This window comes from Orycteropus afer, unplaced genomic scaffold (genome assembly GCF_000298275.1).
Source record: "Orycteropus afer afer isolate SDZICR_OR568_19922 unplaced genomic scaffold, OryAfe1.0 scaffold00001, whole genome shotgun sequence".
NCBI lineage: Eukaryota > Metazoa > Chordata > Mammalia > Tubulidentata > Orycteropodidae > Orycteropus > Orycteropus afer.
This window is the reverse complement of record NW_006921588.1, coordinates 21,620,199-21,631,156: the sequence shown is the minus strand read 5'-3', so window position 1 is coordinate 21,631,156 and position 10,958 is coordinate 21,620,199.

Below are 10,958 nucleotides of genomic sequence, written 5' to 3'. Positions count from 1 at the left end.
ACATGGGAGCTCTGGTGGTGTAGTGCCTAAGGCATCTGACTGCTAACCAGAAGGCTGGTGGTTCAAACCCACCAGCCACTCCTTGGAAGGAAAATTGGGCAATCTACTTCTGTAGTGATACCGCCTCAAAACCCAAGAAGGGGTTGCGATGGGTTGGATCTAAGTCGATGGTGATGAGTTTTTTTTTTTTTTTTGTACTCTGTCACATGGAATTGCTATGAGTCAGAATTGACTCCACAGTACCCAACAACAGGTATAGATAGTTAGGGAAGTCAGTTTATAAAGTTTCTCTGTTTTTTCAAAGCCTCCAGTTGTGGGAATTATTTTCTTCTTGTGTTGAGATTTTAAGTTTGTTGAAGGCAGGAACCATATACTGTATTTCCTTTCTCTTCCATCATGATTCCTTAGTTGGGATGGTTAAGATTATGAATCAACAAAGCAGTTAGGTGAAAGCATTCATGTCAAGTCAGATTAAAGTCCACCTGCCATGGGATGAGAAACTAGGAACTGAGCTTGGGCAGAAGCACATATGATGGGAAGTGTGGAAATAAAACAGAATAGTACTGCTATTTCTGTTCTCTTCAGCTGCAGATACAGATTAGCTCAGGAAGCACCTGGCTTGAATGCTTAGTAGGGGCGCTCCACTTTTATACACATATTTACAGTGTTAAGGCATTAAAAAAGTTTCAAATGATTGAAAATCATTGTTTGACTTACTATTCTGAACTTTTGTAATAAAATCATCCTGTAGATTCAATTTATACTTCTCTTAAAGACAATCTTTGCAAATCCATGTTCATATATCTCATCTCTAACACGTACAAAGTCTTTTTCTCTATCCTACATGTAGTAGCCAGCCTCCAAAATGGTCTCGCCGTGACCCCTGCCTGTTTGAGAGCTACTGTCAAGAGCTACTGTTGAGAGCTACTGTTGAGAGCTACTGTCGAGTAGCTCTAAAACAAATCTTGTGTTGTCCCCTCCCACACCTACCAGGGTTGGTCTATGTGTCCAACACAGTAAAGCAAAAATTATGGTATGTCACTTTCAAGATTACATTATAAATGACCACAGCTTCTGCCTTGGGCATTCTCTCATTTCTCTCTTTCTCTCTCTCATTACTTAGTCTATGGGAAGCCAGTTTCCATGTTGTGGGAGCACTTAGGTAACCTATGGAGAGATCCTCCTGGTGAGGAACTGAGGTCTACTAACAACCTTGTAAATCAGCTTGGAAGCAGATTCTCCAGTTCTAGTTAAGCCCAGAGATGACTGCAGCACTGGCTGACAGCTTGATTACACCTACTGGAAAGACCCTGAACTAAAACCACCCACTTACACCTTTCCTGGGTTCTTGACTCTCAGAAACTGTGAGATAATAAATGCTTGTTGTTTTAAGCTACCAAGTCTTGGGAGGATTTGTTACCCCATAAAGATAACTAAAGAAGCTCTGGTGGCATAGTGCCTTAGGCATTTGACTGCTAACCGGAAGGTTGGCAGTTCAAACCCATCAGCCACTCTGTGGAAGGAAGATAGGGCAATCTACTTCAGTAAAGATTTGCCACCTAGGAAACCCAAAGGGGGTCACTATGAATCAGAATCAACTCGATGACAATGGGTTTAGTATTGAAAGATAACCAGGACATTATATCTGTATTGAAATGTGAAATACTGACTTTATGGCTAGGTTGTAGAAATAAACTGCCTTGCTGTTTCTGCAGGTAGCAGTTAATTAATTGAATTAATCTTATCTATGCTTTTTTCAGGTGTTTTGCAAAGCTACTGCAGACAGTAATTGACTTGATGATCCCGTGGTTGCCTGACAGAGCTTGCTCAACTCATAGACGGTGACCATGTTACTGCAAGGTATCTATTCACACTGGTTTACCACAGGATCTGACCTGGCAATAATCACAAGTACTAGGTGTTTAAATGGCACAGTGTGTTTCACAGCTGTTTTTATTATCTCTCACTTTTGCAGTTGTGGGCTAGTATCAGTCAATATCAGAGAAATCAGAGCACTAAAGTTAAGAGACTACTAGGATAACTGATCTATTTACATTTGTGGAGTAACGTTCTTAGCATATTTGAGTGTTGAGAAAGGTTAGCATGCTAAATTTTTTTCTCCTTTTTTACACTTTACCGTTCTTTCAAATTTTTTACAATGTGCATGGATTGCTTTTGAAATGGTAATAAAAATGACAGCCTAAGTGAATATTTTCAAATATAAACTTTAAACTTTTTATTTTTTATTATGCAAAATTAAAAACATACACAAAAGTAGAGCATATACCCATGTACCCATTACCCAGCTATAACATGTCCAATCTTGTTTGATCTATTCTCCAAGCCACTTGCTGCGTCCCTTACTCTCCACCTCCACTGGACTGTTTGGATATAAATTCAAAATACCATATTCTTCCATTAAACAAAACAAAACTTACTGCTGTTGAGTCGATTCCTACTCATAGCAAGCCCTCCATGGGTTCCCAAGGTGGTATCTCTACAGAAGTAGATTGCCCAGTCTTCCTTCCGAGGAGTGGCTGGTAGGTTTGAACTGCCAGTCTTCTGGTTAGCAGTCAGATGCCTTAGGCACTACGCCACCAGAGCTCCTATTCTTCCATAACGCAAGGTAATTTTAATAATCTTATTTCAAAACTGGGAAACATGAACTGTTATTCTCACTGATTGGTTCTGAGGAAAATGTGATTTACATGAACATGTAGTATTTTAACCAAGTTTCATAATTGGTGATCAACTTATATTTGATAATTTCTTCTGAAGTAAAACTGAATTTTCACACCTTTTTATGCTGATGTTACAGATTCACATTCTGAATTCTGGGTTTGAAGGTGACTTCTATCTTTTTCCCTTGACATTTTACGATCCACCAGGGAGCTGGAAGATCTGTAGGTTGGTTATAATAAATAAACATCCTTAATGATGGAATGGTCTTCAGAAAATTCTATATAGAGCTTGGGATGGTGATTCCCATAACTACAAACGTACTTCTAGCTGAAGTGCAAAAGGGCAAGTCAGTAGGTAGCCACTGAAGGCTGATTTTAGTGACCCCCAGTGCTTTATAAGTGCCACTAAGAACTAGCACACAAAGTGACTCATTCACTCAAATATTTTCCTCTCTCTTTTGCAAAACTTCTGGTTGCTGTAGGGCCTCGATTTCTTCATCATTATTGCATCTGGAGTCATGTTTTTCCAGCTGGCGCACTGCTTCCTCTAGATTTCTTAATGTTCACTCCTCTACCAGCCTCCAGTCTGTTCTCAGGGGAGCTCATCCTACGACCTTACTCTACATGGGTGACCTCTTCTAACCTGAACTGTGATTAAATAGATGGGTTTCAAAGCGGTTTATGGATCATATGGCTCATCGTAAAAACAGTGTTATAACTAAAAATTCAAAATTTCAGTTAATTATATGAATTTCAATCCCTTCCCCCCCAAAAGCACATTAGAATATTACTTTTGATCTAAGAGCATTGGCATTTTCTTAAAAAAATAAGAAATGAATATGCTGACAGTCCCTAACATTTGAATGCCTTTAAATAATAAATAAAATATTAATATCTAACACTATCTGCACACAAACTTAAAATAAGCAGGATCAATGATATACTTGGAGGACTGGAGCTAGAGGGTCAAATAACATCCTTAAAAACATATTAAAAATGGATACCCTTTAGCAGAATTAGTTGGCCTCCCAGTGACTGTCCTCACATTCCTGTCTCCCAGTTTGCTATCTGTGGTTCCATATGGGGCTCCATTTTGGGGTATGTTCCCTGCTTTGAATTCTCCAAGTTACCTCCTGGCATTAGCCTTGGCTGTCCTCCCATAACTGTCTCTTGGCTCATGGACTGATGGATTTTATTGACCCTAAGTAAATTCTATTCCCACCTCTTTCTAGCCCAGCATTATTGATGCAAGTTGGAAAAAGAGAACAGAAAAAAAAGATATGTCTAAAAGAAACAAAAAAAGGAAAGGGGATGTTGGTAAAAAAAAAAAAATGAGGAATGAAGGTAAAAAGAGTAGACCAAAAAACCAAACTCATTGTCATCAAGTTGATTCTGATTCATAGTGATCCCCTTTGGGTTTCTGAGGTAGTAAATCTTTATGGAAGTAGATTGCCCGGTATTCCTTCTATGGAGTGGCTGGTGGGTTTGAACCATCAACCTTCTGGTTAGCAGTCAAATGCCTCAGACACTACACCACTAAAGCTCCTTGAAGACTATGAAGAAGGTACCATATATTTTTGCTTACAAACCTAGTCTTCTAATACATAAACATTTAAGAAAGTAGATTTGAAAAACAGATTCTGCTTTTTTAAGTAGAAAATCAAGGGACGCAGTGGGAGGGCTGCATGGATGATTACTGGTTATTTGAAACATTTCATTCAAAGTAGCTTTCATACCTTTTCAGGCTTCAAGAGGTGTGAATGCTGGTGATGGGTGGTGGTGCCATGGTTCAGTTAGAGGAGAAATATGAGTGTGCATTCCCAGCATCTTCACAGTAGCTTTCTTACAGCATAACCTAAGCTGGGGGGAAGGCAAATCAGCCCTTCCTTTTGAAAAAGAAAATAATGTGAAGTGGTGAGTAGGGAGAGGGCTTAGGGCCACTTGGGAGGATAAACAGGCAAGTTACTTCCTTTGTAAGTTCTCCTGAGTATGAAGTAGTGCAAAAAACGATGGGGTGGCAGTGGCATCTGACCTCTAATTTCACATAGAGGGAGACAGAATCACCACCAACAGCATTAGCTCAAGCTTGATTCCTATGAGGAGGAGGCCAGATATGCTGCCACCCTCTAAACCTTTTTACCAATTCTGACACCAGTTGTCCCTCCATGACACTCTCTACTTCTCTGCTGGGTTTGATAACTTATTGTAATGGCCATCAGAACTCACAGAGAATACTCACGATTGTGGGGTTTATTAGGGAAGTAACAGGCTACAACTCAGAGTATGGAACTACTTGTAGTCACTTCCACATTAAAGATCTTCACCCCCCAAACTAACTCACTGCCCTTTATTGGAGCTGACACCTGAACACAATTCAACATTTTCCTGTCCTTTAAAATACTGTTAACTTGTTTTGTAGAGATTCTTTAGGTTTCATCATTTTCCAGACAGCCTCTTTTTATGATTGTCGACAGGTTCTCAGGTTTATCTGACAAGTTGACTTTTATTTAAGAATGAATGCCAAAGTAATACTCTTTTCAGGCTTTTCATGCTAACTCCTTGCTCAATAATTTATGATCACTCCCACCAGATCAAATTTTTGCTCTTCTGCTACTTTCCAATGCTCCCATGATTTAGTCTCACCTTATCCATTTAACCTTATTTTTCTTCCCTCTATCATGGACTATTCTTTTCAAGGAAGGCTGTCTTTCTTACACAATCTTCATGCCAACTTCCATTACAGTATTTAGAATTTACTATATTTTGCTCACTAATCCTTAAATCTGATACAAAAGATCTCTTTAAAGTGTTAAAAAGTAGAAATGTACCTTTGAAGAGCAAGGTTCACTGTTATTGTTGTTGTTATGTGCCGTCGAGTTGGACCCGACTCATAGCGACACCTCCTTGGGTTTCCGAGGTTGTATCACTATGGAAGTAGATTGCCCAACCTTCCTTCTGAGGAGTGACTGGTGGGTTTGAGCTGCCAGCCTTTTGGTTAGTAGTCAAGTACCTTAGGCACTATGCTACCAGAGCTCCTAAGGTTCACTAAGCCCTGGTATTTTCAGTCACCTCATATGCAAGTAAAAGCTGGATAATGAATAAGAAGAACCAAAGAAGAATTGATCCATTTGAATGATGGTGTTGGAGAAGAATACTGAATAGTCCACGGACTTCCAGAAGAACAAACAAATCTGTCTTTGAAGAAATACACCCAGAGTGTTCCTTAAATGTGAGGATGGCAAGGCTCTGTTTCACTTACATTGGACATGTTATCAGGAGGAACCAGTCTCTGGAAAAGGACATTATACTTGGTAAAGTAGAGGATCAGCAAAAAAGAGGAAGATCCTCTATGAGATGGATTGACACAGTGGCTACAACAATGGGCTCAAACACAGCAACAACTGTGAGGCAGTGTTCTGTACTTTTATGCATGAAGTCACTATGAATTGGAACTGATGGGACCTAACAACAATAACAAAAGCAATCCTTAAACATAAGGTGCACTGGTGGTGTAATGGTTAAGCAATTGGCTTCTAATCAAAGGTTGGCAGTCTGAACCCAGCAGTGGCTCGACAGCAGAAAAGGGCTGGTGATCTGCTCCCATAAAGTTTATAGCCTATGAAACCCTATGGGGCAGTTCTACTCTGCTCTAGTCCTATTTGGTAGCTATGAGTTGGAATAGAGATGAGGGCACACAACAGTAACCCTTAAATACTTCTAGGAAGTGTTATTACCATCCTCATTTTATAGATGAGGAACAAAGTTCAGAAATATTAATGTGACAAGTTCAAGAAAACACATCTGGTCAATGGTAGAGCCAAGATTTAAACACTGTCTGTCTGGCACTGAGACCTGTGCTCTTTAACCATTTGTTGCTTTTGAGTAGATTTTTATTTCAGTCTTTCTCCCACAAGAGCACTGGATGAGTTTGAACCATGAACTTTTTGGTTAGCAGCCAAGTGTGCAACCATTGTGCCACCAAGGATCCCTAACATCAAGTAATTCAATTCAACTAAATGGGATCAATGATACAAGATTTCATGTTTAAATTGCTTAGGAGAAACACCTAAACACTGTTTATAAGAGACACATCTAAAATATATGATAGATACAGAAAAATGAAAAATTACATGATGGAAATACCCACCAAAAGAAAGCTAATGTAGCTAAAGTAATCTTTAATGCAAAAATTATCAAGACAATGAGAGTTATTTGATAACTATAAAAGCTCCAATTTAGCAGGAAGATGTAATAATTCCAAATTTGCACATGCAATGGATAGTTGCTGAGTTAGAAACAACTCAATGGCACCTAACAACAACAATATATGCATTCTATGTTGTACTATATAGCAAAGAAAATGAATGAGCTACAACTATAGTAATAATATGGATGAATCTCATAAATATAATGTTGAATAAAAGAAACCAAACTCAAAAGAACATACTATATGGTTCAATTTATATAAAATACATAAAACAAGTAAAGTATGCATGCTAACTAGGTAAGTCATACAGAAAAATAAGGAAATGATTATCATGAAACTCAGGACAGTGGTTACCTTTAGTGGTTATTCTCCTGCTGTCAAGTTGATTCTGACTCATAATGACCCTACAGGGTTCCCACGGCTGTAAATCCTTAGGGGAGCAGATTGCCACATCTTTCTCTCATGGAGTGGCTGGTGGGTCTGAACCTCCAACCTTTTGGTTAGCAGCTGACCACTTTAACCACTACCACCAGGGCTCTTTGGTGGGCAGGGAGGGTGAAATTATTGGGAGGGGGAATAACGAAAGTTCCTGAGTGTTCTATTTCTTGAAAGAACATTTAAAGATCTATCCTGAAGTACAGTGCTATCAGTGATAGGACAATATCCATATATATACAAGGAAGACAAGTTATTTAAATTTATGCACCAACCACTAAAGCCAAAGATGAAGAAACCGAAGTTTTTTTTTTTTTTTAAACCAACGTTGCAGTCTGAAATTGCTCAAACATGCAATCAAGATGCATTGATAATTACTGGTGACTGGAATGCAAAAGTTGGAAACAAAAAATAATCACTGGTAGTTGGAAAATATGGCCGTGGTGAGAGAAATGACACTGGAGATCATGTGATAGAATTTGCAAGACCAAAAACTTATTCATAGTAAATACCTTTTTCAACAACATAGATGGTGACTATGCATGTGAACCTTGCCAGATAGAATACATGGGAATTGAATCAACTACCTCTGTGGAAAGATGCAATGGAGAAGCTCAGTATCAATAGTCAGAACAAGGGGCTGACTGTGGAATACACCATCAACTGCTCATATACAAGTTTAAGCTGAAGCTGAAGAAAATGAAAAGAAGTCCACAGGAGCCAAAATACAATCTTGATAACATCACACCTGCATTTAGAAACCATCTGAAGAACAGATTTGATGTATTGAACACTAATGACTGAAAACCAGATGAGTTGTGGGATGATATTAAGAACACCATTCATGAAGAAAGCAAAAGGTTATTAAAAAGACAGGAAAGGAAGAAAAGCCCAAGATGGATGTCAAAAGAGACTCTGAAACTTGCTTTTGAATGGAGAGTAGCCAAAGTGAATGGAAGAAATGATGAAGTAAAAGAGCTGAAGAGAAGATTTCAAGGAACAGCTTGAGAAGAAAAAGTAAAGTACTATAATGAAATGTGCAAAGACCTGGAGTTAGAAGACCAAAAGGAAAGAATATGTTTGGCATTTCTCAAGTTCAAAGAACCGAAGAAAAAAAATTCAGGTCTTGAGTTGTAATATTTAAGGATTCCATGGGCAAAATATTGAATTATGCATGAAGCACTGAAAGAAAATGGAAGGAATATAAAGAATCAATGTACCAAAAAGAATTGTTTGATGTTCAACCATTTTAGGAGGCAGCATATGATCAAGAACCAGTGCTACTGAAGGAAGAAGTTCAAGCTGCACTGAAAGCACTGGTGGAAAAACAAGGCTGTGGTAATTGATGGAATACCAATTCAGATGTTTCAACAAATGGACACAGCACTGGAGGTGCTGACTAATTTATGCCAGGAAATTTGGAAGACAGCTACCTGGCCAACTGAATGGAAGAGATCCATATTTGTGCCAATTCCAAAGAAAAGTGACCTAACAGAAAGTGGAAATTATCAAAAATATCATTAATATCACACACAAATAAAATTTTTGCTGAAGATAATTTTTTAAAATTAAAATAGTACATTCACAGGGAACTGCCAGAAAGTCAAGCCAGATACAGAAGAGGATGTGGAAGGTGGGACATCAGATGGATCTTGGCTGAAAGCAAGGAATATCAGAAATATGTTTCCCTGTGTTTTATTGACTATGCAAAGGCATTAGACTGTGTGGGTGATAAGAAATTATGGATAACATTGTGAAGAATAGGAATTCCAGAATAGTTAATTGTGCTCACGTGGAAAGTGTACATAGACCAAGAGGCGGTCATATGAACAGAACAAGGGAATACTACATGGTTTAAAATCAGGAAAGGTACATGTCAAGGTTGTATCCTTCCACCATATTTATTCAGTCTGTACGCTGAGCAAATAATCTAAGAACCTGGCCTATGTGAAGAAGAATGTGGCATCAAGTTTGGAGTAAGACTCATTAACCAACTACTGGTGATAGGCAGATGACACAACCTTGCTTGCTGAAGTTAAGAGGACTTAAAGCACTTACGATGAAGATCAAAGACTACAGCCTTCATTATGGATTACACCTCAACATAAAGAAAACAAAAATCCTCACAACTAGACCAATAAGCAACACCATAATAAATGGAGAAAAGATTGAAGTTGTCAAGGATTTCATTTTACTTGGATCCACATGGAAGCAGCAGTCAAGAAATCAAATGACATGTTACACTGGGCAAACTGCTGTAAAAGACCTCTTTAGAGTGTTGAAGGGCAAAGATGTCATTTTTAAGATTATGGTACACCTCACCCAAGCCATGGTATTTTCAATCACTTCATATGCATGCAAAAGCTGGACAAGGAATAAGTAAGATCAAAGAAGAATTGATGCATTAGAAATACATTGTTGGCAAAGAATGTTAAGTATACCGTAGACTTGCCAAAAGAACGAAAAATCTGTCTTGGATGAAGTATAGCCAGAAGGCTCTTTAGAAGAAAGGATGGCAAGACTTTGCTTCTCCTACTTTGGTCATATTGTTGGGAGGGACCAGTCCCTGGAGAAGAATATCATGCTTGGTAAAGTAGAGAGGGTCAGTGAGGAAGAGGCTCAACGCAATGGATTGACACACTGTCTGTGGCAAAGGGCTCAAGCATAACGATGAGTGTGAGGGTGGTGCAGGACTAGGCAGCGTTTCATTGTGTTGTACACAGGGTCACTATGAGTCAGAATCAATTTGAGGGCACCCAACAACGACTACAACAATGGGTCAGTTACATGAGTCCTTGTTTATGATAACTTGTGGAATTACATATTTCACTTTTGTTCACTTTGTGACATATTTTATAACAAAATAGGTATAAAATGCAAGAGGTCTTTTACTCAGGGGAAATTTGCTTCATATTTCAATATCTTGCTGTTGTTGTTAGGTGTCTTTGAGTTGATTCCAACTCATAGCGACCCCATGTACAACCAAATGAAACACTACCCAGGTCTGCAGCATCCTCACACTGTACCAATCCATCTCATTCGGAGTCTTCTCTTTTTTTGCTGACTCTTCCAAGGCAGATTTATTTGTTCTTCTGGTAGTGTGTGGCATATTCAATATTCTTCACCAACACCATAATTCAAATGCCTCAATTCTTCTTCAGTCTCCCTCATATTTACACTTTGTTTTGCCTCAGGCTAGAAGAAATGTTGGAAGTGTAAATAAAGGTCAATCCATTTTAAATTCAACATGTCATGGGTTTACCCCTTGTTTCTGCATATGTAGTCTGGTCCCCATTGGGGTCCAGCTAAGTGTTCCAGGACTCAGGAGGTTCACTGAGACGTCCCCCCTGAATATGATATTTACTTTTGTTATTTTGTGGGAATCATATGTATCTTAATGGACCAGGCTTCATGTGAAACATCTGCTTGGGCTTTGCTCTGGTAAGGAGAGGGAGTAGGGAACCCTTCACTAAGGTCACTACATCCCACTTATTCCACCAAATAGGTATCAAACAATTTTTTCCCATATATATCTTGACTCCTAATAACCTGATTCTACCATGTTGATGGAGAGCTCTGGTAGCATAGTGGCTAAGGCACTTGACTGCTAACCAGAAGGCTGGCGGTTCAAACCC